Source organism: Zosterops lateralis (assembly GCF_965231275.1).
Source record: "Zosterops lateralis genome assembly, chromosome: 1".
NCBI classification, from domain to species: Eukaryota; Metazoa; Chordata; class Aves; order Passeriformes; family Zosteropidae; genus Zosterops; species Zosterops lateralis.
The window spans coordinates 116,995,918-117,015,452 of record NC_139762.1 but is presented as its reverse complement, the minus strand read 5'-3'; positions in this window follow the sequence as shown (position 1 = coordinate 117,015,452).

Below are 19,535 nucleotides of genomic sequence, written 5' to 3'. Positions count from 1 at the left end.
AATTATTTCTGGAAAAAAACCCAAAGAAAACCAAACCAAAACCAAGACAAGCTACATTGGCTTTATATTCTCTGGATAGCCTACACAATATTGGAAATCAATGAATAAATTGTTCTTTAAAGGCTGTAACGACTTATTTCAGAAAGAGTTTGATGATAAAAATCACCCTTTCTTGACTTTTCCATTTAGAGTTTTAATGTTTTTAAGTGAACTGTAGATGTTGGGGTATTCTGCAAATAAGATTAGAAGGTCTGATGTCACCCTTTCCAAAGAGATTATAAGATTTAGGATTTGAGCTCAGACATGTACTTGTCCTCAAAAGAGACTTTGAAAAAAAACTGGATTTGTTGTTTTTATTTTCCTTTGTATGCAAAGAAGTACTGTTTCATTAAGTGATGCTTGCATGCTAGAAAAGCTTGAATAAATGCCTTTCCATTTGCTGTTGAACTGATAATTACTGTGTTACGTACAGAAATTCTTTAAGGACAAACACAAATCCAGTGACCACCTGCTCGAGATATAAAAGTTAAAGAAGAGCAGATAGTGCCTGTATTTTCTATGAGAGCTTCTTTTACTTTGTAAAGTTCCAACAGGTTTATGAAGAGTCATGCTTGTTTGTGCACAACACACTTGTTTGAACCCAGTTTACGACAGAAGTTGGCATTAAGTGCCAATATTTGCACAATATCTGCAATATGAGTTTTCTGCACTACGGGTGCAGCCCAGCTCAGCCTGTGGTGCCCTTGTTCTCCCCACATGCCCAACAGCCACAGGATTGCAGCAGGAGAGCTGCTTCCTGCTCACTTCCCTCCCTCCTCCCCCCAGGAAAGAGCCCTTTCAGGGATGTAATGATTTCTGGTGGTCATCCTTTGGGAGGCTGGCACAATGTTCCTGCTGTCTTGGCAGCAACCAAGCAGAGTAGTTGGCAGATTTACAGAAATCTGGAAAGAGGGAATTTTGAGTTATCCATGTCATTTTCTACGTGTTGCATAGATGAAATAGGCAGATGTATTTAATATTTTTGTTGTCAGTACATAGGCAAAACAATATTTGAAAAAAGAAAAATGGTGTCTTTAGGTTGAAATTTTGGAAAAAGTATGCACATTACGAGGCACGTATGTCACATTTATAAAATATCTCTGACTGGTTTATATTATGAGGATTAATAAACTAAATACTGGATGTAAAGGTCAGGATTTTAGCTGAATATTCTATAATGTATGAGGTATTTCTACAAGAGGTTTATAAAGTTGCTTTACTTTGGACCCCTTAACTGCTTAAAATTTAAGTACATGCATAATTGTTTTCCTGAAATGGATGTACTTTTTCAAATCTGGTGTGAATAAACCCTTGATTGTCAATTATTCTTGTTCATATGATTCACTGTGAATTAGAAAACAGAAATTATAGAATGTCCAGGTTTTTTCCTCTGTTTCATACTATTTATTTTTGGCTCTGCTCTAAATTATTCAAGTGAAATAGCAGTTGAACCAATGGATATTATTATAAAATAAAATAGGAAAATGGGGTTCCATTTCACTTTGCTCGAATTTTTTGAAGAAGCTTTTCGGCAGAAAAGAGCAACAGGTCCAAACAGCCCAAGAGTCTGGTTCTGGGTTACCCAGGATTTGTGGACTGAAGAATTCCTAAATTAAAACAAATCATGTAGTAGCTGTGCTAATACTACAGGCACTGAGAGATTTGGGACTACTGAGTCTGGGACCACCTGGTCTGCAAGGGACGTTGAGGGCCAGGTTTTCCCAAGAGACTCCTCCTTGGGCCATGGAAACCAGGAAGATGGAATTTTATCCATAATAGGGTCTCAGGTGACTTTTTTGTTGCCTGTTGAATTTTGAACTTTTACAAGGCCTGAAATGCCATTCAAATGTAATAGGTTTAGGAATTTTTCTAATGGGCTCTTTTTTGTAACATTCCATGCCACAGTTTGAGATGAAAAAGGGTCATAAAGTCCAAGTCAAGAAACTTGTTAATTTCTAGGGCATCATTGTGTTTGCCCCTGCAAGAAGCACCTAATTTATTATTGGGGCAGATAGGCACTCTAATAATACAAATAATTAACAATAAATATCCTTTAATGAGGGATTTAAAAGAGAAGAGCATATTGCCTTTATAGACTAGTTCATTAGACATGAATATATGTTAAAAATCCATTATAATTTAGTGCTTCACAAACACGAGTATCTTTTCAAAGAGGAATGAGGCAATGACTCTTTTCTTACATTGGTCTCACCTCACTATCAGGAAGATATTGGCAAATACAGAGACCAGAAGAGGAGTCATACAATAACTTCTAACTCAATCACATCCTCAGATCTGCCTTTCCATATATGTTATTTAAGAATATTTTTTTCATATTTCAAAAACATACCTGGTTCCTGCCTCTCTAGGCTGAATAATTTTTGGGAATTTTTTGATTTCTGCAACCTATCCTTTGAATAAGGAATAATAAAAGATTTCTCATTTTTACCTCCACAATCTTAATAGAAATAAATTAAAAATTGAAAAGAGGACAGGGGAAACATTCTCCATCATGGTGATAGGTGGAAAACCTAACAGTGTATAATATGATACTCATCTAGAATATTCAGAAGGTCAGGCCTTTACAAGAAATTATTTAGTGCATTAGAATTAAGTGTAATGGCCTAAAATATAGCCTGAATATATGTAAAGCTTCCTGACTAGTAAGTCTATTGGTCTTTGGAATAGTTGCAAGAGAAGTGCTAGAAGCCAATGACTTGATAATTAAATTTTACACTGGAAAATTTGTTACAGGAAATGATTCTTCCTTGGTTTGTGAATGAACCAGGTTACTTAATAAGACTTCTGTATCTGTGAAATATCCATTCACAAGATAATTTCTTTTACAATAAAAGAAATTTCTTTTCTCCAGAAAGCTTTAGATCAATTGCTGTCTCTCTTTTGGTGATAGTCTTGGGATCACAGGCATCTCACGGGTTTCCACGTTACCATTAGTTTTTCTTAGTCTCTGTAAGTTAGTTGTCAATTGTACAAAAAGACCTAACAAATATCACCTATCACTTTATTAATATCACTTTATTAGGGCAGAGAATTCACAACCAATTTTGATCTTAACTTGTAAGCTAAAATTCAAACATGTTTAGTAGATATGAAGAAAAGAAAGGACAACTATAGATCTTTTTTGGCTTGAAACAAACATGAACCCCCTTGATAAAAAGATAGCAGATAGAACAAAATTCCCATTCAGAAACATGCATGCAGTATTTTCTTATCTTCTTTATCTACAGGGTATTTTAAAAATGAATTGGATTCTGAAGCAATTAAGTCATAATACAGTATTTTCTGAACTACTCATCGAGTAATCCCAGTCTTAAACAGATAATTGTCAATAACACAATAAACATTTATAGCCTGTGTATGCCCCTTATGAGAAGTGCTTTCCTGTTGTTATGTGTGCTTTCCAGGGAAAGTGCACTTTGCCCAAATCCTTCTGTATAAATTGTCCTTTACTACGGATGCTTTATGCATAAAAATAAACATCCAAGTTTTATCTGTAAGGCCCTTTTGAATTTTGAAGAAGCACCATTTTTATATTTGACTCATATAAACTAATTTCTGTTTTCCCCATAGCTCTTAATTGAAAGCTAGGAGCACTGTGATCCTGCTTCACTTTTTAAAAGTATTTATTCTGAAAAATCACATTCTGTAAGATACCTCTGAGTGACACTGTTGTGCTCCCTCTGAGTCAAATTCTCTCAGATAAATCTGGTTGTCAGTTTTGTTATTGTGAAAGACTCATGTTTTTGACTGCATTTACCTGCTTTCCATGGAATGTGAACAACAATGTACAGGAATGAATTTTTATCTAAGGAAAAATATTGAGCCTATAGAGTTTGATAAATATGAAGAAGTATATGCTTTTTTAGGAATATAATATTAGGGATTTAAAAGCTTTTCTTTCATCTTAATGCACCAATAAGATTTTAGAATAAAAAAGGATTTTCTCTCCAAGTCAAGAGGCCACACAATTATTTTCACCATTGTTTTCGTCTCATATTCATTTCTGAAGAAAACTGGTTTCATTATAGTATCCACTGGTGTGTGGAAGGAAGGTCACAAATCCAGCTGTAGTTGTGAATCATTACAGAGGCAGAAGCAGCTATGTTTGGTCAATACCAGAAGTTCTGCCATCCATTTGTTCTTCCACCTCCCATCCACACCATTTGTTTAATATACTTATTCAAACTATCTCACACACACAGAGGGGTGCTTTCTTAAAAAGCTAATGCCTTGCATCTTCAGAGTGCCTACATTATCTCTTAAAATAACATGTATTTTTTCCCAGCATTCTGTACCCCTCCCAAAAAAAATTCCACAGTATATAAATTCTGAATAAAGTGCAGACCTTACAGCTATAAACAACTTATTAGCAATATTAAATAGAATTTCTGTCCCTAAAATCTTTCTTACTTTATCCCACATCTACCCTTCAGAGAAGGCTGCTGCTGCCAGAAAGGCCAATGTGCTGGACGTCTGACTCTTTATGGAGGTCAGAAAATACCTTGTCCAAGTTCACAGATATATAGAAACTGTCAGTATGAGACTTGAGAACTGAACAGATGTGTCAGGAAAATAGGCAGAATGGTCTCCTCTTACATGATCATAACCTGAGCAGCTCTGGGCATCACAACCCACTCGATGTAATGAGTGCAGATGACATGGACAGAGAGAATCAACCCAGGACGGAGGTGTGACATTTCTGACAGCACCTCTGCGAGGGGACTGACATAGTTCTGTGAGTGACAATAAAGTATGGCCATGTTCAGTAAAATCCACACCCAGAGGAAAAAGGATGGCCATTATAATTGTCTCAATCTCACAGCAAAGCTTATGCAAAGGTGTTTGTGTGTCAGTGATGCGACTACCTCTGCAAATATATGTGTTTACTAAATTTACCACAGAATCTGTAATTTATTTCTTTTGCTAGTTCTTCATTAAACCATAGTGTTGAATTGAACTATATTTGCTATAAAACTTGTTCAGTAATTTATTTTCAAATGTAAGGAATGCCTGCCTCTCTGTTTCATATTTTAAATGGTTTAAGCCTCTTACAGCCAACTGTAGTTGATTAGGAACACTGTCTGAAAGTCCTAATTTAAAATGGAACTAAATGTGCTGTAACTTTAAAAGTTTTGCTACCTTGAAAAAAAGATTTATTTATTATTTTTTTTAATTGCTAAGTTTCCTTCACCAGAGATTTTGAGAATATACAACACTCAGGAGAGGTGAAGGCTCTAGTTTCATTTACATGTCATGTTACTAGAAAGACAAACTCTGTCCAGCCACAAAGTGTTCTCATTAGTTTTACTAGGGAGACAGACCTCACGTTAGAAGGAAATCACATCTCTCCCATACTGGAGTGAATCAGAGATGGAGGTTTTTCCTAAGACCTCACAGCTCTACAACTGTGGCTATGCCTGTCAAGTATCTGTCTGGAACAACCTCTTATGGCTGTGGAAAATTGTCACCTGCACACGGTGACAGGTCTCCTGAGGTGCCCCAAAATGGAAGGAGACACTGTGCTCCATTTGCTGTTTCAGCACCACATATACACCCCCAGCACTGCCTGCTGCTGTGGCTACAGGAGCTCATCCTTCTGTAGCCACATTTAACAAGGTAGAGTTCTTTCCCAAATGTTTTGTTGGTAAAGTAGCCATGATAATTGTGGTTCATAAAAAAAATGGATCAGTAAAGTGGCAAATGTTTGAGCTTCATGTGTAAGATATAAACTAGAAGCTGAAACTGTGGCTGAGTTTCACATAGGACAAGACAAATCCCAGCTCCCTCTGCTGAGGCTATGTGTGCATCTAGAGGAAACATGCTCCTGTGTCCTCTTCTTCGGTCAAACCAGAAGGTGAACTTTGTGGTTTTGGGACATGCTCTTGAGGAAAAGAAAGATAACACAACACACCAATTACAAAAATGTATTTCCACGAAAACGTCAAGATTTTCTGGATGTGCTGTATTCCGTAACTGACTGAGAATCATTGGAGATATTGCTTTTTCATCCATAATACCTCTGAACAGATTATCAGTATGTTTCCACTTTTAGCTAATAATTTCCAGTTCTGGAAAAAGCCATTTTTTAACAGGTGAGCATTGCTCAGCAACAACTTTGCAAAAGTGAAGCACTTGAATAGCTCACAATTTTCTACTTTCCTCAGGACTGTTGAAAAAGACCTTCTCTCCCTGTGAGAAAATATTTCTCTTTGAAATACTTCAACCTTGTTTTTAATTCACAGCATTGTTATTGAATCACCATATGGCCTTGGGCAAGTTCCTGAACATTTTCTGTATCTTGGTCTATCTATTTAGCAGAATGCTTACACAGCACAGTGCACACATTCTAACACTTCAGAAAACAGGCAAGCCAGCCAGGGCCATATCTCTGTTCGAGTAAGTACTTTTAGGGAGCATCAGCAGAACTGCTGATTATCATCGCTCCGCTCGAAGAGAGAGAGAGGGTGAGATGTGCTTTCCGTTTCTCCTCAATCAGTACAATGCGCTCTTTAGGTCTCTATTTTGGATCAAAAGAGAGAGAAATAGGGGGGAAATGAGAGATGGATGCTCTTTAATTGGATGCTTAATTTCCTAACATTTTAAATGGATGTTGTGTCTTCTTGGCTCATGTATCCTACGTGTGAAAAGATGACCACCCTCTGGAGCTGTTGCCTAATGCCTATGAATATATCCTGAAACCATTATTGAGTACCACTCAAGGAGGTTCTCAGTGAACTAAGAGAGGAGAACTCAAAGCTGGGCAGGAAGGTGAGAGACAGTTTTCAGAAAACACAGCTTGGGGGGGAATTCTGAGCAGAGAGGAAGAGGAAGCAACATCTCCTACTCTTTGAGGCAGGACATACAGCAGGTAGAAGTAAAGGTAAATGCAACAACAAATACTGTGCAAGCCAAGTGTCTTGGACCTGGAGAGAATAAAGGGAGGAAAATGGTGATTTTGGAAAGATCCCTGCACAGGACCCAACTCCACCCTGGAATCACAGGTTGTTTGTAGCAGCTGGCTACTTGTGACAATATTGGCTACCTGACTGCCCACTGTGCTGTGATCCAAGTCTTTATCAACTCACAGCACAGTGCATAATCAGTTTTGACTTGCAAGAAGCAAAAGAAGAAATCTCAATGAGATCTGCAGATCAAACAAGACATAATTAACTTCAGCCTTGCTCTTTCACACTGATCATCCCTACCATCCCTTTTCTTCCCTTTAGGCCAAACTGTAATATTTACTACTGTCCAAAGGAAGTCTTGAGGTGATATAGTGCAGTATTTAGATTGTACTTGGAAAAATGTCTGACAATATGCTATTTCTACACTCTTTTCAATGTTCTTTGGATGGACGGCAAAGGGAAAATAACAGCATTTTGGTTTATAAAGTTCCCAATGAATGAACGTTTTAGAGTATTTATGTCAGTCTTCCTAAAATTTGTGATCAAATACACAGAACTGCACATTTTTTATTATTCCTTCTCTGTTTATAGGACAGGTTGAAGCATAATTCTCTATTTAAATGTCCTGTAATACCGGTTCCTAGTATTAAAATGAGCTACTTTAGATGATGGTGGCTCACATGCATATCAAGTAGCAAGTGCTAACTGGGACAGGCCCACAGTGAGCACTGCTCCCTCACTAGGAGGGTTGGGAAGGGGAGGCTCAGAGGAAGAGCTTAGGGGTGATTTCTGACACAAAAGAATGTGTAACCAAAGTTCATCTTTTATTTCAAAATACAAATTCAATATGAAGATGCAGCAGCATCTGCTGTACTGTCTGGTTCTACGTGTTGAGGAGCCTTTGATGAAAACAACATGCTCTCTTTGTTGAAACTATAAACAAAAATCTGCCAACTTCTTTTAGACAGGAATGTTATACTGATTATGAATTAATTTAAAAAAATGTATTCTGATGTGCCATGGGAAAATGTGTTCCTTTCATGGCCACAGGATAGTTTGTGTTTTTTAAATAATTAGGTATGTATCTTGCTCAGTTAAAAAATTTTAGTATTGTTTAAAGACACAGTTATTCAAGGCTGAAAATAAAATGCTTCCTTTCATTTCTATTAAATTTGGACTTCGGAATTGCATTAGAGAGATAGATGTGTTTGAAAAACAGAACCTATTTTGATGTAAGAATGCAGGTGTGGATAAAACCTCTGGATAGTAATCATGTACTTTTACTTCCTTTTTCTTAATAACCCCATGATAAGAATAAAGCCAGTTTTGAAAATGCAAGTGTGACCTACTGCTGAGATACAAAGTAACCATATCTAATGATAGAAAGTAATGACTTTATTTTTAAGCTGTAACTTGACATATTTGTCTTTATATACTACTCATTTTAGCACTGCTTCCAGAATACATTAAATATTTAATATGACAATGCCCACATGATATTTATATGTAAAGATTTAGATCTAGTAATCCAAGTCCACATAAAGCTGTTATCTAGAGCTGCAGCTTTCTAATTTATGTACATACATGCACACCTATACGTACAAACAGGCAAATGTTTTTTATATGGAGAGATAACTCCATAAACCAGTAAAATATTCCATATTATTGTTACAAAAAAGGAATTTAAGAGTCTACTGTTGTAAGGAATAAAAACTCTCTAATAAAAAAAACTCCATATTTTTTGTTAGAACTGAGCTGAGTCTGCTGAAATAAAATAGTTGGGCTATGAGAATCTAAGTAGTGAGATAAAATTTGCAGATATTTACTTGTTTCTTTACTTCTCTGGCTTTTTGTAATGTACAGTATCACAAAGATGAAGATTAATAAAACAGGAAATCCTCACAAAGATTGTCCCTAAAGAAAACTTTTGAGAATAGCTGTCTCAATCTTGCCTTTTGTTGTCGATTGTTTTAGAAGCATTTTGCCAAGAGGACTTAATACTGCTGTAGACCTTCCAACAGGAACCACACCTTTGGAGATACAGATTTACATTCAGCATTTCAAGGGCCTTCAAAATGTGTCAAATGAATTATTGCCTGCAGGGTCTAACCTCCATGGTACATTTTTCAGCATTTTGTATCCCCAGTTCTTCATCCCCAGCAGCCCAGAGGTAGGCAGCTTCACATGGAGACAACCTATGGGGAGAAGAGCCAAGGACTAACATATGTCTCGAGCCCATGGCTTCTTTCTAGTTCAGGCTAGGAAACGGTTTTTGAAGCTGTGAGTAGAGACAAAACTGTGCTCTGTTAAAGCTCCTCATATTTACTAATGGTGTATTGAAACCGCAGATCCTCAGAGTACTTTCTAATTTGTGAGTCCAGATATGTGTTACAGCAAGATTCAGGAATGAACAGGTCATCTTGCTGTCTTTCCCCAGATCCTGGTTTCCATGGCAAGAAACACAGACACAAGGACCAGAAAGAAGCCATGTCATATTTCTGACTATGGTCCTTAATAGCAACCAGAGCCAGTCAATGGACCATACCTAGGATCTGTGGAGAGGAATACATCTACCTCAGGAATATGAATCCAAAACTACAGCTGGAGTACCTATGAGCACCAATCTTGCTGGTGGGGTGTGATGAGAAGCAGAACAGGCCTTGATGCTATGTAAGCACAGCTCAGCAGTAACTAAATCATTCCTGAGTTCTCAACACTCTTTTAATACAAGTGCAAAACACAGCCCCATACTGGCTGCTATGAAGAAAATAAACTCTACCCCAGCCAAAACCAGCACAGACAAGCCAAGATATTCCACTGTCTAAGGTAGCTCTGGTTAATATTTAGCTATCCGTAATGACTTCTCATAGTGGCTTCTCAACCTTGAATGACAGCAAGAGTACTGAACAGGCTTTGCCAAAAGCTCCTTTTCTCTCTGCACTTCAATTTCTTAACAGATGAAATGAGGGAACCTATATTCTCAAGCCGCCCCTTAAAATGTATGGGTTCAAGGAACAAGCAAGCTATTAGTACTGGAAAGTTGGCTGAAAGTTTCCCGTTCATCATCACTCATTTCTTCATCCCTCTTTCATCAAGTAGTACTCATTGTTCTCACTTGACAAGAGTCAGCCTCTTTTATTGTTTATCCTTCCATCTACATGCATTTAAAAAGTAGTAAACACTGAAATGCTACACAGTGTATTAAAATAGGTGATTGTCCTGGGTTGCAGTGTAGGATGTACACAAAGTATTTATTCTATCACCATCTTCATGAACTGTTGAAACCAGGTGGGCTAGTGTTTTCCCAAGCCCCCTGCCTCTTCTGCTAATGGCCTTTCGAGTGTCTTCTGCTAATGGCCCATTAACACCTTTGGGGTGTCTTCTGCTAATGACTTTTGGGGTGTCTTCTGCTAATGGCCCATGAGTCACAGGTAACTCCCATCAGGGGTTATCTCTGTTAATGGGCCATCAAGGACCCATTTCACACTTCTCATGCTATTGTGAGATGCTCTGCCCAGGGGGAGGAGCCAAGCATTCTCACCTGGATATAAGCTGGTATGTGGGACAGTGCAAGCAGCACTTATCCACTGGATTCCCAGAGGAGCAGGGCTGCCAGACCTTTCTACAGGATTACTGCTTCAAGAAGAGCACCTCACCTGGACTGCTTCCACCATCCTGCTCAGGTTGTATTCTGACTCTGTCAGTGATCCTTCGTGTTATTGCATTTATTTTATTTTACTTTTACCTTTTTACTATTCTTCTTATTAAATTATTTCTCTGACTTGGAGCCTCTCATTCGTTTTGCTTTCAAACCACAACAGTGATGCATGTTGCATACCTAATGGGGGCTTGCAGCACCTAGCAGAAGAGGAAAGGTGATGAGACAAGTAGAACTGGCACTGTTTTAACTTGAGGACGGTGCTCCGATGCTCCAGAAATGGGTGTTAGGCAAGCAGGCTGGTTGTGACTGGGTAAAAGGAATGGAGGAGTGCTCACTGGAAGGTACATGCTGAGTACAATAATTCACTTTGTTCCACTGTGGATAGAAATGTGTACTGTAAGAGGTCCAGCTTTACAAACATTTGGCACTTTGACACTATATAAATATATAAGACCAGAATAAGTCAGTGGTGAAATGATAAGAAATGCTGTTGAAAACATGAAATTGGCCAGGACGTGAAGGTAGCATTTATCCTGGTGTTTAAAATGCACATATATGTTTTTATATGTTATTATTATTCTCTTCTAAATGTGTCTGCTTCAGCAAGGAAAAGTAGAAGACAGGTAGTTTCTAAATGCTACAAGCTAGTTGAAATCAAGTAGTCATGCAGTAGTCCTCAGGGATTACCAAGAGTTCAGTCCCTTAGCAGACTAGTTAAAATTTTGTGCGTGTGTGTATAGAAATTCTACTTCTAAGATCATAAAGTGGTTGTGGATTGTCTTTTATCCTGCTTCCCATCAAGCTACAAGGTCAATTCTTTCCAATGTAAGTGACAAAAAATATCTTGCAAAACTTCTCCATCAAGAACAGACTCTTGTACTTACATGGGTGATGCTCATCAGTACCCACATTTGCATTTAAGATGCAAGGAATTCAATGTTAACCTTGCTTGTTTAAGAGACAAAGAACAAGCCAACATCATAATTCTTCGTCTGACTTATTCCTCAATGTGTTGAAAGGTCCAGTTCCATGCAGTTGCTTTAACAACTCTATTAACACAGTTAAAATATCAGAAATAAAAATAGAAGTCTGCTACATTTCTTATGAGAGGGAAGGTAGCAAAGGTGTGTGTCACACAGCATGACAACAAGGCTGAGTTCAGAGTTGGGTTATTTTATTCATTTTATATTCATCTCATGCAAAGGGTATTTAAATATAATGCATCAGACAATGTTTTTTTTTTTTCCTGAAGTCAGAGGAAGAATCACAGCAAAAGAAACTTACATTTCTTTTAGTATAATTAGCACAAAGGAATTACTACTGATCTCCAAAAATGATCCTAGCCCATCATTTAGTGCACATCCACAAAACTGCTGGTCAAAATCCTTTTTTTTTCTTTTTTTTTTTACAGACCTTACTTACCCTATGGAGTAAGAGGAATTGCCCATCTGAATAGAGGTATGTGCCCAAGCTCCCCTCCCCCAGTCTTCTAGTTCTTGCCACCCCAATTAAGCTCTTGTTGCACTGCTTTTCCCAAGCAGTTTAACTTTCCCTCAGCTCTAAATGGGAACAGAAGCTCCTACTTTGGGGCTGAAGACTTCAGGGGATCACTGAATGTTTTGACAATCAGAATTTTTTTTTTTTCTTTTTTTTTTTCTTTTTTTTTAATTTTTTTTTCCTGAGGATTTGGCATTGTCAAAAGGCTGTGAGGCTTTAAATCACCCAGACAAATGTAAGAGTGCTACTTACACTACCAACCATGTGGCTTTGGTTTGCAAACACATCTGAGTTAAGTGACAGTGTGCATTTGAATAGCCCATTGAATTCAGCAGGACATTCATCAGGTTAATGTGTACCTTCTTCCTGACCCAGATCTAAGCAAAGATACCCTAGCAAGACTGTCTCTTAAAAAAAGATGACTGTACTACAGAACAGTATTGAAACATTTCTATTTTGCTTTTGTAGAAGTCCATTGTTGCTTCCTCTGTTATGGTCCACAGCTAGCATGTTTTTTACTACCTTATTTTTCCCTTGATGTTTTTAATTCATTGATGTTACCTAAATTTGTGAGGTAATAAAGTTTAAAAAATAGCTAGAATTAAATTGCAATGCTGTTCTGGGATGTTACTATAGCAGATGACTCAGCAAAAGGCTGAGTGCCATTCTAGAATTTGCGTTAGGAGAGCATTTATGGCTATGTATAGGTGTTTTTCTGGAACCATATGAAATATAAAAGCACACAAAGAAATACACAGAAATTAGAAAAACAGCTGATAAAAGGACTAATTTGTAAATACTCATATTGCCATACTGTACCATCTTACTGAGTTTGTTATGATTTTGTAGCAGGAATGAGAGGAAAGACCTATTTCTCGTATCAGAGGGAATTTTTTTTGATACGCTGAATGCAAGTTGCAGAGCAGTTTGCAGTAATGGAATACAGTAATATTCTTTGTGCTAGTAATCAGGAAGAAATGTTAGATATGGTATGTAGCTCTGTTTAAAACTACTTTTCCTAAAGAATGACTGAATTTTTTGTTCCATCTTACACCACAGAATTATTTTGGTTTACACTTTAGGGATGGGCACAAAGGGTGATACAGTCCAAAGGTAGAACTGGCCATTGGTGACACTATGTATAAAAAAATGAATATCCTCAGCTTTCAGAACAGAATATTTCTAATCTTTATATGTCTGAATGGGTTTATTGAAAGCATAAAAAAAAGAAAGGTGAGTCTCACCTTCAGTTTCTTCAGGATGGGTAGGGTGGAGTGCAGACATTTAATTTTCTGAAGTGAAATATGGAGCCAGTGAAATATTGTGCATGCTTATTTCAGGTGACTGAGTAATTTCTAGATGAAGTTTTCATAAGTTGTGATGAAAGAAAAAATTATTGTAATTACCACTTGAGAAAATTGTTTTTGTTTTTCTTTCATTATAAAATGCCTATTAGAAGTGCTATGATTGAAAATAGAGATTATTCTAGGAAGGCATCAATTTCCACATCTTAGGGAACTTTGATTTAGAAAGTTCAGATTCATAAAATATCCTGAGTTGGAAGGGACCTGAGGATCATGGTACACATTTATCTCCTGTCTGCTGAGAGGGAAATGTCTCTGAGTGTCTTGTGATGAATGTTTTGGGTACACTCAAAGACCATTTTTGAACAAGGTGACATTTTTGTCCAGCAGTCTTGTCCAAAATGTAGGAGAATCCCTATCCTTATGGCTCAGGTTTAAGCTTTTGCTGTCAAGCTTGAGTCTCTTGCACTGATTGCCTGTTACTGCAGGAGGTGCCCATGAAGAGAGATGATGGTCACAAAAAGAGGGCTTTGAGTAGCGGGGCAGGAAACCCAGTTCTAACACTATGTGGTTAGAGCATGATTAGTTAATTGGGTTACACAGTATGGAAAGTTCTAGATGGAGAACTTTTTTGTACTAGATGGTTTGATCTATAGGTTGTAATCAGGTGCAATAATCAAAAGAATTTAAAACACCAAAGCAAAACTTGGTTGAACATGCACAAAAGAATGTTGCGTTTCTATTTGTGTCTTAGTCCCACAAACATTCTGCATTAAAATATAGAAAATCCCAGGCTGCCAACTTATATAAAGGTAGACAGATATGTTTCATCCAGGGAAAGGTTATAAAGGAAGAGAGTTATTAAAAATAAATGTCCCACTTTTTGCCATTGCTTTTTATTCATGCCAGCGTTAAGGTTTAGCACTTTGTTCAGGTGGAGTACGAATGATGCTCTGAGGTGACTAGACATGTTCCTCTGAGCAGTCCTGACAGCTTAGTCCTGGCTTTCTCTCTCAGTGCCTGTTGAAGCACACGACTCACGGGTCCAAGTCTTATGGGAATGCATAAATGTAGGCTTTGGCATAAAAAACAACGTGTGGACATAAAGTACCTTCTATATTTTTGCCATGGTGTTCCCCTTGGAGTTTAGTAAATGATTGTAGAGAAGCAGGCACTTGTAGCTGATGCAGGGCAGTAGCTTGAGTGTGGACACAGAGTTCCTGCTGTAGCAACAGAAAAAGCCAACCTTAAAAATCTCTATGCTGAACCCTGCCAAAGGCACCAAGGACTGAGGCAACTGACAGAGAAATCTGATGAATAAGACATTGTGCAACTAAATCTATTAGCAGACCATGAGATAGCTATACACCCTGACAGAAAAGGCTGCCCAAACACTTCAGCTAAACAGATAGACACAATCTAATAGTTTGAGGAGTTTGGAGAAAATTATTTCACAGGCCGTCTGTGAAATTCAAGAACATAGGGTTTTGTTGCAAATGAGATCTGGCTTAATTTGATGAACTGGTATTAACAAGCATCACATTCTGCATGTTTCACTGTCTCTCAGCTGAGTAGTATTCATTAAAAAGAATATATGCAAATTTTAGCAACATATACAGAATTTCAAATAAGGGATAAAACAACAACACTCAAGAAACCTTTCTGTTTTCCCTTCAGGATGAGTTGTCTGTTTACTATATCCTTTCCTCTAGTTTGTCCTTTAAAATGCTGGCACTGCATCAATTATAAAGGAAAGGCCACAACCTCACCACTCCAGCAAGGGTAATGGGAAGAACTTTCCCAGTGTTAGCCCATAAAACAGATCTCAGTGAGTGGATCAAATCACGTCTCCACAGGGGTCAGGAGGAGTTTTGCCTCAAGGGCAAGGCTGCCCTCTCTGAAGCCAAATCTCTTCTAATACATCAAGAACTCTTCATGGTAAAATAGAAGACCAGATGCCATCTCCTTTCTGTGCTTCTCCAGGCAAAGTGTAAACCTCAGTGCACTCAGCAGTAAATTCCTTTAAACATTTACGTGAGCTAAAATTGCTACATCCACTGACATTTACTCAACTTGCAGCACTTCATCCAACCACGGCTGCACATATTGAATGGGCAGCACAGGTGGAGTGCCTGTGCTATATGCCTGAGTTCAGTCTTTTTTTTCTATATGATGCTCTGCTTCCTCTTTCTTTCCTTCCTTTTAATTTGGTCAGATAAGCTTCATCCATTGTCTCTTCCACAGCCTGTGAGAGCTGTTATGGCAGTAGATCCCATTTCTGATGAACGAATGACAGCTCCATTGCATTTGCCTTTTATTTATTTATTTAAAATATATATATATTTATAATTTAAGAATTTGTGCACCCATCCCCATAGCACCTAGTAATCACAAACTATTGTTGTCTTTGGAAAGCAAGAATAATAACTGAGGGAAACAAACCTACTATATGCCAGGTCCTGAGGAAACAAGATTTGTGGAGGATTTAATAGGAAAAACAATGCCTATGGGAGATGACACACTTGCAGCAGTGGAGGCAGAAGTCCTCTGATGGCATGGCAGAAAAGCAGGAACAACAACCTCAAAGCACAAGGACGGCTGGCGAGCTGCCATAAATGAACTTGTAGTCGTGGACCTTGAGGACAAAAGGGCCTACAGTTCTCGTATGTTTTAGGCCCTAGTCCAAATGAGCTCTGACCTCTTCCTGCATTGAGGGAAGTCTGCAGCATTATTCTGAGATTGTAACCAGAATGCATCCTTAGAACTGCAAAACAGAACTTACCTTACCAACTGGAGGCAAGAGAGGATGAGGAAGGGAAAAGGAGCAGGAATTGTGCAGGATGTGCAAATTTTACAGGCAGCTGAAACAAAGCATTGGCCTTGCTTTTCCCTCGATTAAAAATATTGTCTGTTTTAAATCTTTTCTTTTGTGATTTATTTGGCAAAATAATTAATTCATCAGTACATTTCATTAAATGGTAGATTGTACATAATTTTATTTTCCTGAATCAGAATTGGAGCAAAGTAGAAACTTAAGCTTAAAAACCATTCTTGTTGTTTAGGTGTATAATTCTTTCTCCTGCTTTGCATGCCTGGAACTAATGTGGCATTAAGTATATTCTAATTTTAAAGAATTTAATACATGCATAATCTGCTTTACAAGCAGAGATTAGATTTTTTTTTTTAATATTAAAATAAATTGGGACAACTGAGAAGCATAACTTAGGGCATATTCATTTGAACAAAATGGGCAAAATCTTTCATTTTTTAGATGTTGTTTTTAAAGCATTGATATACTATACTTTAAAGAATATTGTGTGAAGCTTTCATAGTAAAGAATTCCAGTGTTCTCTGACATGAAAACAAAAACTACAGCAATACAATTGAACTTCTGGGTAAGCTTGCATTTACTGTATGTATTGATGGTTTCAGTGTATTAAAATACAGAAACGAATGTTTATATACAGCTCAGAACACCTGACACTGCAGAATTATTTGCTGAAAGCAAGAACAAATTCAGATTTGTAAGATTTTCAGAAATATTTAGCAACTTAAAATGCCTTCATTTTGGATTTGGGGTTGCAGCTGGATGTGACTTTCAGCACGGAGGCAGACCACTTATGTCTGAAATTAAGTTCCCTTACAAAATTATACCTAGTTCAGCATCCCAAAAATGGGGCATGGAGGGAGCGGTGGTACATCTCAAGGCATTTTTACAAGTGCTTCACAGCCTCCACTGTCCCCAATATATCCTTTTGTTCTCTCTCTCAGTAACAGAAGTCAGTATTAGTTTATGAGCAGAAAATAATTTTTTAGACATCCGAACTGATCTTTTCTTTTGCTGCAGAACATGGGTAAATTCTACCAGATTCTGAATAGGTATGACATTTTTAGATTTAAATAGTAGAGTAGTATCAGGCAGCTGGAATACATGGGGACTTCCTTAAAAACTCACAAAATTCTCGTCAAAATAAAAAACATGTTCCTTTCTAAGAATAATTTTTAATTATTTGGTCTTCAGTGTTTGATAGTGTCTCAGGTTGGTACTAAAGGACTTTCAGTCTTGGGAGCCTTTTACAGTGTGTACCATTTTATTTGCACCATATCTCTTTTATCAAATTAACACTAAAAAACTGTCATAACAATTTCACATACTTTTCACCTAAGTGACCTTCTCTAGAGTAGATCTTGGCCAAGGAATAATATTACAGGCCTAATCCTGTTTTCACTGATGTCCTTTCCAGACTTGCAAGTAAATACACTTGTTTCTGTCTCTCACAACTCATAAGCAAGAACCTGACCTGACTCTCCCTCCCTCCCTCCCTCCCTCCCTCCCTCCCGCACACACACACACACACACACACACACACACACACTTGTGCCTAAAGGCACATACAGATTGCAAGTGTTTATGCCTCAGCAAAGTCACACTCAGGACACTACCTGGCCTCCTAATTTCCTTCTCTATGAAAAGGCTATGAAGTTCATGCAAGATTTGTTATGAAAACAGCCTCGAGCGTGTTTCCATCCCTGCTGTTAGATTACTTTTCTGTCATACACTTGTAATATCACCTTGTTTGGGCCTAATATGGGAGAATTTTGAATGCAAAGCAGATTTCTTACTATATCTTCTTCCTATGAAGCTCAATCCCACTCCTCTTTTTTCCCCCTACCATTTCACAAAGAAAAGGCTTTTCCTTTTTGTTGCTCTATTAAAAAACTCATTATAAGGCAGACAGGGTGTGAGAGCTGGCTCTTTCCAGTTTGGGCACAGCAGGACCTGCACGTCATGGCAAGAGGAGGTGTAAGGCTGAAAGAGGTGGAGGCAGCCCCTGATCCTTGTACTCAGTATTGCAAGGTCCCTAGCAGCCCTCCTCCTGCCCTGGGGACCCCCAAAGTGACAGAGAGCACCCACCAGACACTTTCACTGACCACCAAAGGCAGCATGGGGTTCATGGCCAAGGAGCATCTCTAACATGGCTTCCCAAGGCTCCTTCAGGTATTTTTCAGTCCCACACGCTGCAGTGTGGGGTACAATGCCAGATCATCGCAGGCCAACAGGATACGAAATATTTTCAAAATGACAGGGCAGTGTTTCTCTGATAGTGACTAACAGGAGGTTAGCAGCGTTGAGCAGTCTCCAGGCCATTACTCTCCAGGACTTTTGCTGCTCTCAGGGAGGAAAGGGAAGCAAGATCCAGAAGTAGGCAGAGGTTGTCCTTTAGTACCAGAGTCAGGCTGAGTACTTTCTACACAACTCCTTTATATTTGATGAGTGCTTAAATCTCATAGTGCATTTAGTTTGCCAAATAGTTGAGTGCTCACAATCTTCCCTGCAACAGGGCTGGTGTTTCAGGGGGGAAGTATAAGTTTCCAAAGATGAATAGCTGTCTTCTCTGCAGCAGCTGGCATCAAAATGTCTGGGTTTCCATCTGATTTTCATGTAGTGTCACATATCATGAATCAAAAATCACAGTTTGAATGCATTTTAAAAAAATATCATGGCTGAAGTGGGGATACACTTTTGGTTTTAGTCCTTCATATAGAGAACATACATTTCAAAAATTGGTCGCCATCACAGATCTCATCTTCCAACATGTACAATAACTGCCTGCAGAGAAAGGATGTTTGTTTTTCCCATGGCAGTTTTGCATTTTTCCAGAGAGATTCCGAATGGTGCACACTCCTGGCAGTGGAGGTTTTGGAACAGGGTAATCTTCTGGCTAAATTCACTGGCATGAGGGTTAATGTTTGTACACATTTTTAAAGAGAGGTTTCTCTGGACAGGGGTGGACGCAAACTATGCACAAAGGAAAAGCAATGCTTAAACAAGCTGTGCTGATCATAACCTTTCTAAAATGGGTACTTTTTCCTAATTATATTTCTTACTACACTTAAACAGAGAAGCACTTTCTCTCTCTCTTAAACAAAAAAGGGCAATTTGATAGAGAAGTGCAAAGGTGCTATAATATCCTTTTGAATAGTCTGTTCTGAATAAATCAGGTGAGAAATTTGGGAGAGACTTTTAGTGGATTAATTGTCGTACGGAAAGTTAATCCTGCTGGTATCTCAGACACATTCCTCATTCCTCCATGAAGCACTTTTCTT